Below are 16,939 nucleotides of genomic sequence, written 5' to 3'. Positions count from 1 at the left end.
AGACCCCCCCCCCTCCGAGCAGCTCCATACCGCGTCTAGCCCTGCTGCAGCTGGCCGCGCGCCAGCCTTCAATGCTGCTGCGGCTGGGCGAGGGGCGCGCAATTACTCCACCAGCTGGGCGGACCGCGTGCGCGGCGCGAATGCGGGCGCGCTGGAAGCGCATTCAACGCGGACGGCCGCTGCGGAGCTCGAGGCGGAGGATGGCTGGGTCACCGTCGCGTCCCGTCGGCCGCGCCAGCCGGCTTTCTCTGCTGCTCCATTGAAGACGCGCCAGCCAGTCCCGGAGTGGATTAAAGGACTTTGTTTCCGCTGCCTCTCCCCTCACCACCGACAGACTGCGTGCTGCAACCCCATCACTTGCCGCCGCTGCTTTCAATCCGGCCACCGTGCGCGGCGCTGCTACAACAAGCCTGCTCCTCACCTCCGTCCAGGCGCCTCCGGCGTGCGTCCCAACCGTCCTCCCCAAGTGCGCACGACGCCTTCTGTGGCTGCAGGCCCCTCGTCACCTCCACCACCGGCTGCTCTCCGTCGTCCGCAAGGTCCACCCCGCGCCATGGCTTGGAATGGCGACCACTCATTGCGGCCGGCTGAGGTCTTCACGGTGATCCACGCGACGCCGGCCATGCACCAGGAGGCGGCGCTCCTCGGCTCCAACGCCGTGGTCGCCTGGCTCGACCGCGACCTCAAGGCCACCACACAAGAAATCGCCGATGCCATCGTCCTCGAGCTGGGCATGCTGGCGGAGGACGTCTGCGTCGTCAAGCACTTCCCTGAGGCCTTCCTCGTCCGTTTCTTCCATCAGCACCACTGTGCGGACGCGGCCGGGCGTAGAGACCTGAAGTTCAGGGACACCAGGCTGCAGATGCGTCCTTGGCGCCTCGAGGCGCACACGGAACACGTGGACCTCGTCCACCACGTCCGTCTCTGCCTGGACGGGCTGCCTCTCCAAGCGTGGGATGATTTCGCCGTCGCGCAGGCCATCGGTCCGGGCTGCTCCATCGACTACATCGAGACGGCGTCCAAGCTCAAGACGAATACTAAGGTCCTGGGGGTGTGGGTGTGGACGGCGTCGCCTGCAAATGTGCCGCGGGTGAACTGGGTGACCCTGCCGGCGCGCGCGGGAGGTCAGCCGATCGTCGGTCGTCGCGGTCTGGAGCGAAGGGTGATCATCCACCTTTCCATTCATGAAGATCCCACTCAGGGCCCAAGGATAGTGTCAAAGGGGTACACCTACCAGAAGGGGGTCATCGACGGTGAGCGGCAGGCACGCGATCCCCGCGAGCGCATCTCTCGCCCTGTCGAGCGCCATCAAAGAGACCACGACGACGACCCGGGTCGTGGGCGGGATGACAGGGAGCGCCGTGGCCGTGACAACTCGCGGAGCAGGGAGGGCTGGGGTGACCGCATCCGGCGCAGCCTCTCCTGCCATCCAAGAGATGCGTCGCGCGACAACCGTCGTGAGGACGGTCGTGACGGCCGCCGCGATGGGGGAGGCCGTCGTCGCTCCGCCGAGCCTTCCGTGCCAGACGTGGTTCTTCTGGGCTCCGGCTCTGCCAGCGTGGATGCAGTCCGAGCCCTCGAGTCTCTGCCTGTGCAAGCCCCGCCTCTGGCCGCCGGGCGTGGCCGCAGCCCGGCACGTCAGCTCTCGCCACGCTCCGCCCGCCGTCGCTCCCAGGATGCCCACACGCCGCCAGCGTCCCCGCCTCTGTCACCAACAACTGTGCTCCCACCAGTGCCGCGCTCCAGGCGAAGCGACGACCGGCCGTCACCACTCTCGCAGGCACCACCGAGCCAGACTCTGCTTCGTCTCTGCTCGCCGGACACACTCCAAGCGCCGCTGCCATCGCCCACGAAGCCACCGGGCTTTGAAGCTTCACCGACGCCTCCCCTACTCTCTACAGGGCCGCTGCAGCGCACGCCTGAGCCAGTTAGGCTGCGTAGGGGCGCCGTTGGTGCTGGTGGTGCTGTGGGCCTGCAGTGCCTCGCACCTCTTTTTGCCGAACGCCAAGAGGCCATCCTGGACTCCCCTGCTACAACCCCTGCTCGGGCACCAACTGCTCGCCGGAAGACGATGGCCGGGATCACTATCTCCAAGACCGGTGGCGGCTTCTCCATCGCCAAGTCGCGTTCTGCAGCACGCCCCAAGGCAGCTCCAGTTGCAAGGGCTGCGGAGATTCTCGTCTGCCGGAGCCTTGGCATTGTCAAGGACGGACAAGACATCACGGCAGCCGCGCTGGAGGCCTTCGCGGAGCGCTTCAAAGAGCAACTGTCGCCTGAAGTGATTGTTGCGATGCGTGGGCTATTCAAGCTAGATGATGGCAATGCGATAGGAGTCGAGGAAGCTCTCATTGCGCATGGAGGGGTCGGCTCCCTCGACCTGGATTCGAACGACGTCGGCGCTGCGACTCTGCAGGCGGCCACCTGAGCACCGGCCGTCTCTGCCCACCTGGGGTCCTCACTTTTAATTATGTCAGCACAACCTACTGAACTTTTAGGTGCTTGGATTATGTTCATGCTTAAGGCTGCTCCGTCTGTTTCGAGCATGCTTTCCATCGGCCTCAGGCCATGTATTTGCTCTGCCTCTTTGCTTCTGCAAGTTGGTTGGATGTATCTGAACATCAAGTGGCTCCATGCACTTTTATTTCTGCTGTTCCTCAAAGCTCCAGGGTGCGTCAGTTTCCATAATGTTTGAACAACCCATCAACTTTCTGAGCTGGAACGTTAGGGGCTTGAACTGCCCGGATCGACGCTCTACGGTGAACGCCACGATCGCCTCCTCGTCGTGCCATGTGGTGTGCCTACAAGAGACAAAACTCGGCAACATCGACCGATTCACCGCAGCTTCTCTGGGTGGCCAGAGGCTACGTAGTTTTGCGCAAAGACCGGCAAACGGCACTAGGGGAGGAATCTTGCTGCTCTGGGATGATCGTCTTGTTGAGGTTTCCTGCATCACGTACACAGCATACTGTCTTTCCGCCATGATCAGTGTGCGAGGGACCGGTTTACGCTTCAAGATCACATCCGTCTACGGCCCCACAGACCCCTCCTGTAAAGACGCTTTCTTCGCCGAGCTACTCAGCCAGAAGCCTACGACTGGGGTGGCATGGCTCGCCACTGGTGATTTCAACCAAATCTACCGGGCCAGAGACAAAAACAAAAGAAATGTCAACCGAAGCAGGATCAACCGTTTTAGAGCAATGCTACAAAGTTGTGAGCTCAAAGAAATACACCTCCAAAATCGGCGTTTCACTTGGAGCAATGAGAGGGAAAACCCAACTTTGTGCAAGTTAGACTCGTTCTTTTGCAACGCCGAGTGGGACGCATCCTTCAACACCCACGTCCTTCATGCTCTCTCCTCTTCCCTCTCCGACCATTGTCCGCTACTACTTGCCGATGATAAGGGACCAAGGAAGCCTCGGGTCTTTAAATTCGAAAACTTCTGGGCATCCATACCCAGGTTCCATGAGTTGGTCCAAAGGGCGTGGAACGAGAGGGTGGATCACACTGAACCATATCAAATCCTATACTACAAGCTCAAGAAGACGGCTCTCCGCCTCGCAGAATGGAGTAGGAGACTTTTCTCAAAGGCAAAAATTCACCACCATGCCGCTCTTCTGGTGATCCTTTGCCTCGACATCGCCCAAGAGGACAGGCTCCTCTCCACCGAGGAGCTCGACCTTCGGTCCAGGCTTAAGAGAAGGGTCATCGCCTTGGCTGTGCTAGAAAGATCGCGCAAGAAACAATGTGCAAGAATTTCAAATCTTAAAGAAGGGGACGCCAATACAAAATTCTTCCATCGCCGAGTCACCTCTAGGAGGAGAAAAAACCATATTCACAGGATCAAGAATGATCATGGTTGGGTCACCGAGCACGGTGCCAAAGAGAAACTAATCCAAGACCACTTCTCCAATGTCCTAAAGAGAGGCCCCCTGAGCCGCAAAGATTTCAACTGGGACGAGCTAAACCTGGAACCTCTTGATTTGCACAACCTTGACTCCCCGATAGTCGAGAGTGAGGTCCTCGAAGCAATCAATGACCTACCCAGTGACAAGGCTCCGGGTCCAGATGGCTTCACGGGCCTCTTTTTCAAGAAGTGTTGGGATATCGTTAAGCCGGACCTCATGCGGGTCATGAATCATTTTGACTCCCTTCACACCGCGAATCTACAGTGGCTCAACTCCGCGAATGTGGTGCTCCTGCCTAAAAAGGAAGGGGCGGAGGGGATCGCCGACTATAGGCCCATTAGCCTCATCCACGCGGTCGCGAAAATTATTGCGAAGGTGCTCTCCACTCGGCTGGGCCCCCACATGACAAGCCTCGTCTCCAACGCCCAAAGCGCCTTCATTAAAACAAGAAACATCCATGACAACTTCTTGTATGTTCGCAATCGCGCTCGGCGCTTGCACAAGAGCAAGACCCCGTCCCTTCTTTTCAAGCTTGATATTCGCAAGGCCTTTGACACCGTCAAGTGGGAGTATTTGCTTGATCTTCTCCAACGGCGAGGGTTCCCTCCCAAATTCAGGGATTGGATCGCTGCCCTCCTTTGCTCTTCATCTTCGAGGATCATCCTCAATGGTATTGCCGGTGGTCCAATTAAGCATGGCAAAGGCCTCCGGCAGGGTGACCCCATCTCCCCACTCCTATTCGTCATCGCCATTGACCCGCTCCAAAGAATCCTAGATGTGGCCACGAGGAAGGGGCTCCTGCACAAGCTCAGGGGAAGGGGGGCAATGCTGAGGACTTCTCTTTATGCGGATGACGCGGTGGTTTTCTTGGCCCCGATCAAAAGAGATGTGGAAAATCTTGCATGCATCTTGAGAGGCTTTGGTGAGGTCACGGGCCTCTGCACCAACTTCCTCAAGAGCTCAATGGTGCCCATCCATTGCAACCACCTCGATCTGGGTTGTTTGACCCAAAGCCTGCCAGCAGCAAGAGCTTCTTTCCCTCTGCGGTACCTAGGACTCCCCCTCTCCGTATGGCAGCTGAAGTTGGTGGACCTGCAATTCCTCGTGGACAAGGTGGCGAGCAAGCTAACAACATACGAGGGTCAGAACATCACCACCATCGGGCGTACGACTCTTGTCAAGTCTGTGATCACCTCCCAACTAGTCTACCCCGCCACTCCGTTGGTCATACCGCCCTTCATCCTACACACCGTCAACAAACTTGAGAGAGCCTTCCTATGGTCTAGAACAGACAAAACGACAGGGGCGAAATGCAAAGTAAACTGGGAGATTGTTTGTCGGCCACTCGAATATGGGGGACTTGGGGTCCTCAACACCAACAAGTTTACACGCGCCCTCCGGCTGCGGTGGCCTTGGTACGAATGGAAGGATCCTACCAAGATGTGGGTCGGATTGGGAAACCCTTGTGACGAGGAGGACCTTAACTTTTTCTATGCTTCCACCACCATCTCCATTGGTAACGGCGCGAAGACCCCCTTTTGGGACTCCCCTTGGCTCCTTGGGCGCAAGCCTAAGGATATTGCCCCGCTCATCCATGAAGCTTCCATGCGTAAGAATTGGAAGGTGCGGGAGGCCCTCAAGCACAATGCATGGATCCTCAAGATCAATCCACCCACCTCTATCTCCGCCGAGCATGTCACACAATTCTTCACGCTTTGGATGCTCCTTCATGAGGTCCATCTTGACGAACTCTCCGAGGATGACATCCTTTGGAAGCACTCGGTCTCGGGGCATTACTCGGCGGCCTCCGCATATAAGGCACAATTTTTAGGATTGGTTCTCTCCCCCATGGACAAGATGGTTTGGAAAGTTTGGGCTCCCCCAAAAGTCAAGTTCTTTGCTTGGTTGGCTCTCCAAGACAGGATTTGGACCGCGGATAGATTGGCAAAGCGTGGGTGGCCGAACTGTGATCTTTGCCCCCTTTGCAAGAGGGAACAAGAGAGTGGGAGTCACCTATTCTTCAAATGCCGCTTCTCTAGAAGGCTTTGGTCCTTGGTCATTGACAAGTACCACGTCCCCGACTTCGTCATTTCCACCTGGCCCCTATTCGACTCGGTCCAATCTTGGTGGGCAAGTACTTGCGACGACGGCTATCCGCACAGACAAGCCAAGGCATCCCTCACCATGCTTGTTTCATGGACAATTTGGAATGAACGAAACGCGCGAGTTTTCAGGCATAAGTGTGCCCCTCCGACAGTGCTGCTTTCCTCCATCGCCACCGAGGCTAACCTTTGGATCATCACCGGTGCTAAAAAACTAGGGTCTTTGTTATTGCGCGAGTAATCCGCATGCCGTATACTTGGGTTGTTTGTAACTAACTCTATTCTCTCTTATTTAATGGATGAGGCAAAGCTTTTGCCTCCGTTTCAAAAAAAAAACCATGCATGCACTAACAACCACGCAGCATGCACTCCACGGGACGTGACACGCACCGCACGACCCAGCCAAGGGTGCACAACTCGCAGCTTCAGTTTGTTGCCAGCTCCGCGCGGACGACTCGAAGACTCCACTCACCACGGCCACGGGCGCGGACACACCGGCGTCCGGACTCGATCAACACGTGCACATGCTGACCGCCGCCATGGCGTGGCTTAGGCCAACTCCACCGCGCGACCCTATCCTATCCGCCCCCGTCCGTTTGAGGTAAAACGGACAAACGAGACGGCCCAGCGCGCGGGCGCAAACGGACTTTTGTCCGCTTTCGACCCATCCCCGGCCCAAGTTTGCGCCGGTTTTGGGGTGAAACGGACAACGCGCAGATGGGCGGGACGCGCGCGCTTGTCCTTCGCTGGCCCGCCTGTCGGTGGGAGAAAGCAAAACCCATCCACGCCCATTTGCCGCCATTTCCCCCAAACCCTTCCACGTCCCTCCCGCCGCCCCTCTCACCCCCGGCCATGGCCGACGCCCCGTCGAGTTCCGGCGGCCTGGCCGTCGACCAGCCCACAAAGGTGAAGAAGAAGGCGCCAAGGAAGCCGTGGTTGGAGTGCACGCCGGAGGAGATCGCCAAGTTGGACGCGGAATCGGTGAAGAGGAGGGAACGGAGAGCGGCCGTCAAGGTCAATGCCGCCGCGGCCAAGTTCGCCGCCCAACGCGAGGAGCTGGAGGCCGCGCGGCGCAAGGCCGCTGCCGACGAGAAGGAGGACCTCGTCAACAAAGCGCACCCCATCCTCATGCTTGGCGGCATGGGCTGTCCGGCCGGGTTCCCTGCAGCGGTCGTCGGCCCGGCGAGCACAGGCTCATCGGTCGCCCGGCCTACGCACTGCCAGTCGCCGACGTCGCGCGCCGCGCCCATGTCACCCGGCTTTCCTCCGCCAAGGCACGACGGCCAGACCCGTTTCTCGGCGTCGCAGGACGTGGGCTTGTTCGCGCCGTCCACACCGCGCCCCGCGACCGTCATCGACCTCAACGCCACGCCTGGGTCCAGCAGCGGCGGGCGGCCGTCCGTCGAGATGCAAAGAAAGCAGGCACGGGCACCATGCCGACCCCCCGCGTCTTGTTTGACGGAATGCCAACCCCAATGCCAACGGTCGACGACCCCTTCTACAACCAGTACATGGAGGACGTGATCTTCGAGAGTGGGCATGGCCATGCCTACGACCCCGAGGAGACCCAAAGTCAGGATGGCCGCGCCGAGTACGTGCCCGATGAAGAGGCCGACGACCGTGCTGACTACGACCATGATGACTCGTGGCATGAAGATGATGACATCTATGTCGAAGGTGATGAAGAAGAAGGCAATGACGTTGATATTAGTGGAGAGCCATTATTCATCGACGAGCTCACCAAAGAGCGGAAGCACAAAAGAAGAGGAAGAGCATTCGCACGGGTTCATACACACAAGTGAAGGAAATATGCCCTAGAGGCAATTATAAAGTTATTATTTATTTCCTTATATCATGATAAATGTGTTATTATTCATGCTAGAATTGTATTAACCGGAAACATAATACATGTGTGAATACATAGACAAACAGAGTGTCACTAGTATGCCTCTACTTGACTAGCTCGTTGATCAAAGATGGTTATGTTTCCTAACCATAGACATGAGTTGTCATTTGATTAACGGGATCACATCATTAGGAGAATGATGTGATTGACTTGACCCATTCCGTTAGCATAGCACTTGATCGTTTAGTTTATTGCTATTGCTTTCTTCATTATTTATACATGTTCCTGTGACTATGAGATTATGCAACTCCCGTTTACCGGAGGAACACTTTGTGTGCTACCAAACGTCATAACGTAACTGGGTGATTATAAAGGTGCTCTGCAGGTGTCTCCAAAGGTACTTGTTGGGTTGGCGTATTTCGAGATTAGGATTTGTCACTCCGATTTTCGGAGAGGTATCTCTGGGCCCTCTCGGTAATGCACATCACTTAAGCCTTGCAAGCATTGCAACTAATAAGTTAGTTGCGGGATGATGTATTACGGAACGAGTAAAGAGACTTGCCGGTAACGAGATTGAACTAGGTATTGAGATACCGATGATCGAATCTCGCGCAAGTAACATACCGATGACAAAGGGAACAACGTATGTTGTTATGCGGTCTGACCGATAAAGATCTTCGTAGAATATGTAGGAGCCAATATGAGCATCCAGGTTCCGCTATCGGTTATTGACCGGAGACATGTCTCGGTCATGTCTACATAGTTCTCGAACCCGTAGGGTCCGCACGCTTAAAGTTTCGGTGACGATTATATTATGAGTTTATGTGATTTAATGTACCAAAGGTAGTTCGGAGTCCCGGATAAGATCGGGGACATGACGAGGAGTCTTGAAATGGTCGAGACGTAAAGATCAATATATTGGACGACTATATTCGGACATCGGAAAGGTTCCGTGTGATTCGGGTATTTTTGGGGGTACCGGGGAGTTACGGGAATATGAGAAAGAAGTAATGGGCCTCATGGGCCAAGTAGTGGAAGAGAGGAGGCAGGGCGCGCGGTCCCCCTAGCCCAAACCGAATTGGACTAGGGGGCCGGCCCCCCCTTCCTCCTTTTCCTCCTTCTCCTTCCTTCTCCTTCTCCTCCTTCCTTTCCTCCTCCTAGTAGGAGTAGGAAAGGGGAGTCCTACTCCTACTAGGAGGAGGACTCCTCCTCCTGGTGCGCCCATAGATGGCCGGCCGGCCTCCCCCCTTGCTCCTTTATATACAGGGGCATGGGGGCACCTCTAGACACACAAGTTGATCAGTTGATCTCTCCCAGTCGTGTGCGGTGCCCCCCTCCACCATATTCCACCTCGGTCATATCGTAGCGGTGCTTAGGCGAAGCCCTGCGTCGGTAGCAACATCATCACCGTCACCACACCGTCGTGCTGACGGAACTCTCCCGTGAAGCTCTGCTGGATCGGAGTTCACGGGACGTCATCGAGCTGAACGTGTGCTGAACTCGGAGGTGCCGTGCGTTCGGTACTTGGATCGGTCGGATCGTGAAGACGTACGACTACATCAACCGCGTTGTGCTAACACTTCCGCTTTCGGTCTACGTGGGTACGTGGACAACACTCTCTCCTCTCGTTGCTATGCATCACCATGATCTTGCGTGTGCGTAGGAATTTTTTTGAAATTACTACGTTCCCCAACAGTGGCATCCGAGCCAGGTTTTATGCGTTGATGTTGTGCACGAGTAGAACACAAGTGAGTTGTGGGCGATATAAGTCATACTGCTTACCAGCATGTCATACTTTGGTTCGGCGGTATTGTTGGATGAAGCGGCCCGGACCGACATTACGCGTACGCTTACACGAGACTGGTTCTACCGACGTGCTTTGCACACAGGTGGCACACCGGGTGTCAGTTTCTCCAATTTTAGTTGAACCAAGTGTGGCTACGCCCGGTCCTTGCGAAGGTTAAAACAACACCAACTTGACAAACTATCGTTGTGGTTTTGATGCGTAGGTAAGAACGGTTCTTGCTTAAGCCTGTAGCAGCCACGTAAAACTTGCAATAACAAAGTAGAGGACGTCTAACTTGTTTTTGCAGGGCATGTTGTGATGTGATATGGTCAAGACATGATGCTAAATTTTATTGTATGAGATGATCATGTTTTTGTAACCGAGTTATCGGCAACTGGCAGGAGCCATATGGTTGTCGCTTTATTGTATGCAATGCAATTGCGCTGTAATGCTTTACTTTATCACTAAGCGGTAGCGATAGTCGTGGAAGCATAAGATTGGCGAGACGACAATGATGCTACGATGGTGATCAAGGTGTCACGCTGGTGACGATGGTAATCATGACGGTGCTTCGGAGATGGAGATCACAAGCACAAAATGATGATGGCCATACCATATCACTTATATTGATTGCATGTGATGTTTATCTTTTATGCATCTTATCTTGCTTTGATTGACGGTAGCATTATAAGATGATCTCTCACTAAATTTCAAGATAAAAGTGTTCTCCCTGAGTATGCACCGTTGCCAAAGTTCGTCCTGCCCAGACACCACGTGATGATCGGGTGTGATAAGCTCTACGTCCATCTACAACGGGTGCAAGCCAGTTTTGCACACGCAGAATACTCAGATTAAACTTGACGAGCCTAGCATATGCAGATATGGCCTCGGAACACTGAGACTGAAAGGTCGAGCGTGAATCATATAGTAGATATGATCAACATAGTGATGTTCACCATTGAAAACTACTCCATTTCACGTGATGATCGGTTATGGTTTAGTTGATTTGGATCACGTGATCACTTAGATGATTAGAGGGATGTCTATCTAAGTGGGAGTTTTTTAAGTAATATGATTAACTGAACTTTAATTTATCATGAGCTTAGTCCTGGTAGTATTAGCATATCTATGTTGTAGATCAATAGCTCGCGATGTTGCTCCCCGTTTAATTTTTATATGTTCCTAGAGAAAACTAAGTTGAAAAATGTTAGTAGCAATGATGCGGATTGGATCCGTGATCTGAGGATTATCCTCATTGCTGCACAGAAGAATTATGTCCTTGATGCACCGCTAGGTGACAAACCTATTGCAGGAGCAGATGCAGACGTTATGAACGTTTGGCTAGCTCAATATAATGACTACTTGATAGTTTAGTGCACCATGCTTAACAACTTAGAATCAGGATTTCAAAGACGTTTTGAACGTCATGGACCATATGAGATGTTCCAGGAGTTGAAATTAATATTTCAAGCAAATACCCAAGTTGAGAGATATGAAGTCTCCAACAAGTTCTATAGCTAAAATATGGAGGAGAATAGCTCAAGCAGTGAGCATGTGCTCAGATTGTCTGGGTACTACAATCGCTTGAATCAAGTGGGAGTTAATCTTCCAGATAAATAGTGATTGACAGAATTCTCTAGTCACCATCACCAAGTTAGTAGAACTTCGTGATGAACTATAATATGCAAGGGATAACATAAACGATTCCCAAGCTCTTCGTGATGCTGAAATCAACGAAGGTAGAAATCAAGAAAAGCATCAAGTGTTGATGGTAAAAAAACCCACTAGTTTCAAGTAAAGGGACAAAGGGCGGAAAGGGGAACTTCAAGAAGAACAGCAAGCAAGTTGCTGCTCAAGTGAAAAACCCAAGTCTGGACCTAAGCCTGAAACTGAGTGCTTCTACTGCAAAGGGATTGGTCACTGGAAGCGGAACTACCCCAAGTAATTGGCGGATAAGAAGGATGGCAAAGTGAACATATGTATATTTGATATACATGTTATTGATGTGTACTTTACTAGTGTCTATAGCAACCCCTCAGTATTTGATACTAGTTCAGTTGCTAAGAGTAGTAACTCGAAACGGGAGTTGTAGAATGAACAGAGACTAGTTAAGGGTGAAGTGACGATGTGTGTTGGAAGTGGTTCCAAGATTGATATGATCATCATCGCACACTCCCTATACTTTCGGGATTAGTGTTGAACCTAAATAAGTGTTATTTGGTGTTTGCATTGAGCATGAATATGATTTGATCATGTTTATTGCAATACGATTATTCATTTAAGTAAGAGAATAAATTGTTGTTCTGTTTACATATATGGTTACACACCCAATGAAAATGGTTCGTTGGATCTCGATCGTAGTGATACACATATTCATAATATTGAAACCAAAAGATGCAAAGTTAATAATGATAGTGCAACTTATTTGTGGCACTGCCGTTTAGGTCATATTGGTGTAAAGCGCATGAAGAAACTCCATGCTGATGGACTTTTGGAATCACTTGATTATGAATCAGTTGATGCTTGCGAACCATGCCTCATGGGCAAGATGACTAAGACTGCGTTCTCCGGAACAATGCAGCAAGCAACAGATTTGTTGGAAATCATGCATACTGATGTATATGATCCGATGAATATTGAAGCTCGCGGCAGGTATCATTATTTTCTGATCTTCACAGATGATTTGAGCAGATATGAGTATATCTACTTGATGAAACACAAGTCTGAAATATTTGAAAAGTTCAAAGAATTTCAGAGTGAAGTGGAGAATCATCTTACCAAAAATAAAAATTTCTATGATATGATCGCAGAAGTAAAAAAAATTGAGTTACGAGTTTGGCCTTCAGTTAAAACAATGTGAAATAGTTTCACTACTCACGCCACCTAGAACACCACAGTGTAATGGTGTGTTCAAACATCGTAATCGTACTTTACTTGATATGGTGCGATCTATGATGTCTCTTACAGATTTACCGCTATCGTTTTGGGGTTATGCATTAGAGATAGCTACATTCATGTTAAAAAGGGCACCATCTAAATCCATTGAGGTGACACCATATGAACTGTGGTTTGGCAAGAAACCAAAGTTGTCGTTTCTTAAAGTTTGAGGTTGCAATGCTTATGTGAAAAAGTTTCAACTTGATAAGCTAAAACCCAAATCGAAGAAGTGCGTCTTCATAGGATACCCAAAAGAAAACGTTGGGCACACCTTCTATACAGATCCAAAGGCAAGTTATTCATTGCTGAGAATGGATCCTTTCTAGAGAAGGAGTTTCTCTCGAAAGAAGTGAGTGGGAGGAAAGTAGAACTTGATGAGGTAACTGTACCTGCTCCCTTATTGGAAAGTAGTTCATCACAGAAATCTATTTCTGTGACTACTACACCAATTAGTGAGGAAGCTAATGATGATAATCATGTAACTTCAGATCAAGTTACTACCGAACCTCGTAGGTAAACCAGAGTGAGATCCGCACCAGTGGTACGGTAATCATGTTCTGGAGGTCATGTTACTTAACCATGACGAACCTACAAACTATGAGGAAGCGATGACGAGCCCAGATTTCGCGAAATGGCTCGAGGCCATGAAATCTGAGATGAGATCCATGTATAAGAACAAAGTATGGACTTTGGTTGACTTGCCCAAAGATCGGCGAGCCATTGAGATTAAATGGATCTTCAAGAGGAAGACGGACGTTGATAGTAGTGTTACTATCTATAAAGCTAGAATTGTCGCAAAAGGTTTTCGACAAAGTTCAAGGTGTTGACTACGATGAGAGTTTCTCACTCGTATCTATGCTTAAGTCTGTCCGAATCATGTTAGCAATTGCCGCATTTTATGAAATCTGGCAAATGGATAAACAAAACTGCATTCCTTAATGGATTTATTAAAGAAGAGTTGTATATGATGTAACCAGAAGGTTTTGTCAATCCTAAAGGTACTAACAAAATATGCAAGCTCCAGCGATCCATCTATGGACTGGTGCAAGCATCTCGGAGTTGGAATATGCGCTTTGATAAGTTGATCAAAGCATATAGTTTTATACAGACTTGCGGTGAAGCCTGTATTTATAAGAAAGTGAGTGGGAGCACTACAACATTTCTAATAAGTATATGTGAATGACATATTGTTGATCGGAGATAATGTAGAATTATTCTGCAAAGCATAAATGAATGTTTGAAAGGAGTTTTTCAAAGAAAGACCTCGGTGAAGCTGCTTACATATTGAGCATCAAGATCTATAGAGATAGATCAAGACGCTTGATAAGTTTTTCAATGAGTACATACCTTGACAAGTTTTTGAAGTAGTTCAAAATGGAACAGTCAAAGAAAGAGTTCTTGCCTGTGTTACAAGGTGTGAAACTGAGTAAGACTCAAAACCCGACCACGGCAGAAGATAGAGAGAGAATGAAAGTCATTCCCTATGCCTTAGCCATAGGTTATATAAAGTATGCCATGCTATGTACCAGACCTATTGTATACCCTGCCCTGTGTTTGGCAAGGGAGTACAATAGTGATCTAGGAGTAGATCACTGGACATTGGTCAAAATTATCCTTAGTGGAATAAGGATATGTTTCTCGATTATGGAGGTGACAAAAGGTTAGTCGTAAAGGGTTACGTCGATGCAAGTTTTGACACTGATCCAGATGACTCAAAGTCTCAATCTGAACACATATTGAAAGTGGGAGCAATTAGGTAAAGTAGCTCCGTGCAGAACATTGTTGACATAGAAATTTGCAAAATACTTACGAATCTGAATGTGGCAGACCCGTTGACTAAAATTCTCTCACAAGCAAAACATGATCACACCTTAGTACTCTTTGGGTGCTAATCACATAGCAAAGTGAACTAGATTATTGACTCTAGTAAACCCTTTGGGTGTTGGTCGCATGTCGATGTGAACTATGGGTGTTAATCACATGGTGATGTGAACTATTGGTATTAAATCACATGGCGATGTGAACTAGATTATTGACTCTAGTGCAAGTGGGAGACTGAAGGAAATATGCCCTAGAGGCAATTATAAAGTTATTATTTATTTCCTTATATCATGATAAATGTTTATTATTCATGCTAGAATTGTATTAACCGGAAACATAATACATGTGTGAATACATAGACAAACAGAGTGTCACTATTATGCCTCTACTTGACTAGCTCGTTGATCAAAGATGGTTATGTTTCCTAACCATAGACATGAGTTGTCATTTGATTAACGGGATCACATCATTAGGAGAATGATGTGATTGACTTGACCCATTCCGTTAGCATATGACTTGATCGTTTAGTTTATTGCTATTGCTTTCTTCATGACTTATACATGTTCCTATGACTATGAGATTATGCAACTCCCGTTTACCAGAGGAACACTTTGTGTGCTACCAAACGTCACAACGTAACTGGGTGATTATAAAGGTGCTCTACAGATGTCTCCGAAGGTACTTGTTGGGTTGGCGTATTTCGAGATTAGGATTTGTCACTCCGATTGTCGGAGAGGTATCTCTGGGCCCTCTCGGTAATGCACATCACTTAAGCCTTGCAAGCATTGTAACTAATAAGTTAGTTGCGGGATGATTTATTACGGAACGATTAAAGAGACTTGCCGGTAACAAGATTGAACTAGGTATTGAGATACCGACGATCGAATCTCGGGCAAGTAACATACCGATGACAAAGGGAACAACGTATGTTGTTATGCGGTCTGACCGATAAAGATCTTCGTAGAATATTGTAGGAGCCAATATGAGCATCCAGGTTCCGCTATTAGTTATTGACCGGAGACATGTCTCGGTCATGCCTACATAGTTCTCGAACCCGTAGGGTCCGCACGCTTAATGTTTGGGTGACGATTATATTATGAGTTTATGTGATTTGATGTACCAAAGGTAGTTCGGAGTCCCGGATGAGATCGGGGACATGACGTGGAGTCTCAAAATGGTCGAGACGTAAAGATCGATATATTGGACGACTATATTCGGACATCGGAAAGGTTCCGTGTGATTCGGGTATTTTCAGGGGTACCGGGAAGTTACGGGAATACGAGGAAGAAGTAATGGGCCTCATGGGCCAAGTAGTGGAAGAGAGGAGGCAGGGCGCGCGCCCCCCCAGCCCAAACTGAATTGGACTAGGGGGCCGGCCCCCCTTTCCTCCTTTTCCTCCTTCTCCTTCCTTCTCCTTCTCCTCCTTCCTTTCCTCCTCCTAGTAGGAGTAGGAAAGGGAGTCCTACTCCTACTAGGAGGAGGACTCCTCCTCCTGGCGCGCCCATAGAGGGCCGGCCGGCCTCCCCCTTGCTCCATTATATACAGGGGCAGGGGGCACCTCTAGACACACAAGTTGACCAGTTGATCTCTCCCAGCCGTGTGCGGTGCCCCCTCCACCATATTCCACCTCAGTCATATCGTAGCGGTGCTTAGGCGAAGCCCTGCGTCGGTAGCAACATCATCACCGTCACCACGCCGTCGTGCTGACGGAACTCTCCCGTGAAGCTCTGCTGGATCGGAGTTCGCGGGACGTCATCGAGCTGAACGTGTGCTGAACTCGGAGGTGCCGTGCGTTCGGTACTTGGATCGGTCGAATCGTGAAGACGTACGACTACATCAACCGCGTTGTGCTAACACTTCCGCTTTCGGTCTACGAGGGTACATGGACAACACTCTCTCCTCTCGTTGCTATGCATCACCATGATCTTGCGTGTGCGTAGGAATTTTTTTGAAATTACTACGTTCCCCAACAACAAGATGAGGACAAGTTGATTTGCCAAGCTTGGATGGAGATTAGCCAAGATCCGAGGACCGGCGCGCAACAAAAGGGCATTGTTTTTTGGACGATAGTCCACAAACATTCCATGAAAGGAAGATGTTTGAGCCCTACCAATTTACAAGCAACCGTGGCATCGGCTCGATTCAAAAGAGATGGTTGTTCATCCAACAAGAGTGCAACAAGTATTGCGCCGCATTAGAGGGCGTTGGGGACATGGTATGCTCTCCTCTTCGTAGCCCTTTCCTTGCTACGGCCATGACACTTCGGCCGTGTATATGTTTGCATGTTCACTTGTTGTTAATCATGTGATTTAGGCATTTCAATCTTTGGAGGCATTCAAGGCCCGGCACAATGACAAGACATTCACTCTTACGCATTGTTGGACGATTATCAACAATTGCCCTAAGTTCAAGGATCAATACCGTGAACTACAAAGGAAGAGAGGACTAAAGACGGCCAAGTACGCCGGAGGTGGAGATGGCGAGGCCTTGAAGAGGCCGAGGGGCAAGACCAACTCCAAGGTTGATGACGTACGTGATGCCT

This window comes from Triticum aestivum, chromosome 5A, assembly GCF_018294505.1.
Source record: "Triticum aestivum cultivar Chinese Spring chromosome 5A, IWGSC CS RefSeq v2.1, whole genome shotgun sequence".
Classification (NCBI taxonomy): Eukaryota; Viridiplantae; Streptophyta; class Magnoliopsida; order Poales; family Poaceae; genus Triticum; species Triticum aestivum.
The sequence above is the reverse complement of the archived record's forward strand: the minus strand, read 5'-3'. Positions refer to the sequence as shown.